We start from the raw sequence: 4018 nt of genomic DNA, 5'->3' as shown, positions 1-4018 counted from the left end.
CTTAAAACCCAAGAAGAAAAACAGGTCATTAAACAGGCACATGGATTAGAGTACATGATCAATGATCCCTCCTCCCTGAAGCCTTCCACATGCCCACCTTCCACATTCACAGAGAAATGCTTGGCCATTCTCAAGACCAGGAGACCATGATGCTCATCACCAGGAAGTCAATAGGAACATGAACAGAGCAGCATGGATTGCACAAGGTGGCACACCAAGGATCTGCAGCACAGCTGCTAGAACACCAGAGCTGAACTTCAGTATTGACTTTCTGCCACCTGCCGAGTACGATGGTAATGTCAAGCACAACATGCAGATATGCAAGTAGTGGGTGACACGGTGCATCCATTCACAGAAGTGGGCAACATCTTCATTGGAACAAGGAAGTATCTTATCCTTACTCATCAAAATCATCACAAAGAATAAAATGGATGCAAGACTTCCCATTTCACTATCATGTAGCTGTTGGAATTCCCTATTAAATAATACCTCCTCCAAAATAAAAAATATCTCAGACATGTGTCAACTATTCAATGGATGACATTTTAAAAACTAGGCCTTTCCTTCATATTTATGTATGCTATAGCCCTGCCTAAGGCTCTTTGAGAAAGGAGCACATAGAATTGGATCTTTGAAAATCTCACATTTGCCGATAAATATTACCGACAATGTCAGGCATGGCGAAGTGAAAAGTGGGACTTTGGATACTCAAAGAATGCTATGTTGTGAGATTGGTGTCTCTGACTCATAGACAGCATGTGGTTTCTATGAAAGCTGGTGAGGGAGCAGGAGTAACGAAGCTCATGGAACAGATGACCTCAGGGAATACTGACAGATAGGCCAAACTGGAGAACATGTTCCAGCTAACATTGGTATTTGGGCTCCTGAGCCCAGTCCTGTTTTAAAAAAAGTTGCAGACAGGCAGTGTTCATGTACAAAATGTCTACCATGTAAAAGTGGGTAATTGAAATGTCATCTAGGTACACATCTGATAGAATGGTCTGCCAACCTATGGATTTCATTCTAACAAATAAAAAGAAAAACACAGACATGAGACATAAAGATAAAACCTTGTCTTCACCAGGATGCCTAAAAATAAGTTTTATTTGCCTCATGCAAAGAGCTTTCAATAGAACTTCTGATTTCTGAATGAACCCATTCAATTTTATAATGCACAGATCATAAGGTTTTCTTTACAGAATATTCTCTTCTTCTTCTTCTTAAAGCCTCACATAGAAAATGTCTCACAGGACATAGGAGGGGAATGACCCAAAGGATGAGAGAATGGCTGGAACCGTTCTCAAATGTGCCCATGTAGCCTAAAGTTTGAAGGCACCTGATTGTACTCTAAAACAATGATGAACCTATTTGATCCATTAATTAATAAATAGCACCGCTTTACCACTTGAACCAAATCACAGAAAAATGGAAACAGATGATCGAATTCCTCTTCTCCCATCACCTCCTGGCCCAGACTCTCCCCAGAGGTGGCTCTGGTCATCTGTCTATTAGGGAGTCACCCGTGGTCCCCTATCTCTCAGAAAAGAAAATCACCTCAGCTACTGTCCCTAAAGCCAAGTGATGGCTGCGGTTTCCACACCGTGTGGATCTGGAGAGATGCACAGTGCCGCTGGACCAGCCTATGTTCAGGGCTGTGTCTGTGTCCCACAGCTGAAACATGTGGTCCAGGGTCTTCTTTCCACCCACAGGTCCTAAGAACTTGCAGTCAGCACGTGCCTCCTTATTCACTGTGGCCACAGACTTCCTGCCAATGGCCATTGCATTGTACACGTCTTATAATTTAACACGGCATTGAAATGAACTTCCTTCTGGGAGCTTCCCAGGGCACGTCCCAAGACCTGAATTTCTGTGTTGTAGGGAGCATAGCATTCGTGCATTTTTTAAGTTTCATGGATAATGTTAAATGTGCCTCCAAAGTGTATGAAAAAAGCTTATCTTCCTATCCCCTCCCAGCACATATTATCAACATCCTTAATTTGGGTAAAAAATAAATAAATAAAACACATCATTTGAGCCTGTGTTCATCTTCTTGCCAGCTGTGTTCCAGTGACCTCCTCCCGTGCATAGTGCTCATCTGTGTTTCTCCTCGTGCCTCCTATTCTACTGGGTTGCCATTTCCTCCCAATCGGTCCCTCTGTTTTGACAATGTTTGGGGCATATTTCGTTGGAGAGTAGTTTCTAACGTGGATGGTCAATTGAACCATCTTGACAGCTTTGGGTTTTGAGGATTGAAGCCAACCCTCCCCATTTCTAGGCCACAGCCTCTTCTCCTAGATTTCTACCAATATTCCAGTAAATATTTCATTGAATTTGGTTGGTCTCTGTGTCTGGGTTCAAGACTTAGGTCCTGCACTTGCTAGCAGGGACATTGTGCTTTCTGGTTTGTTGTGTTGGCTTCTTGGGGACACTGTGAGAATCAGGTAGGCAAGGCAGGTAGAGTGGCTGGCCTAGAGCATGGCCCAGAGGGAGCGTTTGATCAACATTATTTGTAAAATGACAGCTGTCAATTATCACAACCAACATGAAAGGCCATCCTAATAATCATCATTATGAAAATATTGGTCACAATAATGTTTTCTACTTCTATGGTACATCTGTATTATACTCTCCATGAGTGAGGTCACAGGCCATGTGTCATTGTGTGCCTGCTTCTGTCATTTAGCGTGGAGGCCCCTGGCATAGTTTACGCTTCAGGACTGGAAGCTCTTTTACGATACAGTTTTCAAGTGGCCATTGGTCGCCTGATGGTACTCCATGGGGTCATCTGAGCCTGGCTTGCATCTGGCTCCTGCAACCAACATCCTGTTTTGCTAGAAACTCCATCGAAAGAGGCTTGGAACTCCTGCTCTCTTGTTCATCTCTGAAGTTCTGCCATTTCTTCTCAGATGGCTCCACAAACCTTTCAAAACCCTCCCCTGCTCCAGGGCTTTGAAGCGGTTTCTTTGGAAGCTTCTGCACAGGGTTAAGGACAAGCCATTCCTCACATGCTCCTTCCACAGGAGGAAGAGAGGGGCCAGAGGGGCCACAGGGAGCAACCTCCTGCTCTGTTCCAGGCAGCCACTTCCAGGCTGGGGCTGCAGCCTGGGGCTCTCAGGACGGCTCTGGCTAAGGGGGAAGCCCTACCCAAGCCTGGGTCACAGCCTCCCATGCCCCAGGGCAGCTGGTGAGCACTGGTGGAGGGAGGAGGGGAAGGCTTGCACCCCAGGAGTCGGGTCTGGACAGCATTCAGGTGGGAAGAGACCGCTGGTCACCAAGGGGATGTGAAGCAGGGGGTGACCCAGGGCAGCCATGAGATCTCCTCTAAAGACCACTGTGGTCCCAGCACTACAAAGGGACTGAGTGACATTATTACTCTTCCCTGTTTTAAGGACAGAGGTGTGGAAGGGATTCCTGAGAGTCACAGAAAACGTGGCTCACAGGTTTCATTTTGCCATCTAGGAGTGACCTTGGCCGCACTGGTGGCAATTCCCCGGACCTTTGATGAGCCCCCTGGCATCCTCCCAGTGAGTCCTCCCAGGCCCAGTCTCAGGGGCAGACAGCTGCTCTGACTGCTCTCCCTGGACCTGAGGATCACATGGGGTTCTGAAATTCTTTTTGTTGCCGCACTGGGCATTGAACCCAGGGCCTTGCACATGCTAGGCAAGTGCTCTACCACGGAGCTCACCCAGCCCTGAGGATGACAGGTTTGGAGAGCATTTGCTACCTGAGTCTTGGTGAGGTGAATCCTCATAGCCCTGAAGTCAACACGTTTCTCTACCAGCTGCGTTTGCAGGGTTAAGATCTTAGCTTGAGTTTTGTTTTCCCTTATTTCTTCACTTCTCTCTCTCTCTCTCTTTTGGTACCAGGGGTTGAACCAAGGGGTGCTTTACCACTGAGCCACATCCCCAGCCCTTTTTAAAATACTTCATTACAGACAGAGTCTCACTGAGTTGCTCAGAGCCTCACTAAATGGCTAAGGTTGGCTTCAAACATGCCATCCTCCAGCCTCAGCCTCCAG

The 4018-nt window shown here is 46.6% G+C and overlaps 1 protein-coding gene across 1 annotated transcript in view; it reads right to left on the bottom strand.

The window, feature by feature from the left end:
- Positions 1–4018, bottom strand: part of LOC144369275 (uncharacterized) — a 30722-nt gene that overhangs the window by 152 nt on the left and 26552 nt on the right. The window lies entirely within an intron of this gene.

Source organism: Ictidomys tridecemlineatus, chromosome 12 (assembly GCF_052094955.1).
Source record: "Ictidomys tridecemlineatus isolate mIctTri1 chromosome 12, mIctTri1.hap1, whole genome shotgun sequence".
Taxonomy (NCBI): Eukaryota; Metazoa; Chordata; class Mammalia; order Rodentia; family Sciuridae; genus Ictidomys; species Ictidomys tridecemlineatus.
The sequence above is the reverse complement of the archived record's forward strand: the minus strand, read 5'-3'. Positions and strand labels throughout refer to the sequence as shown.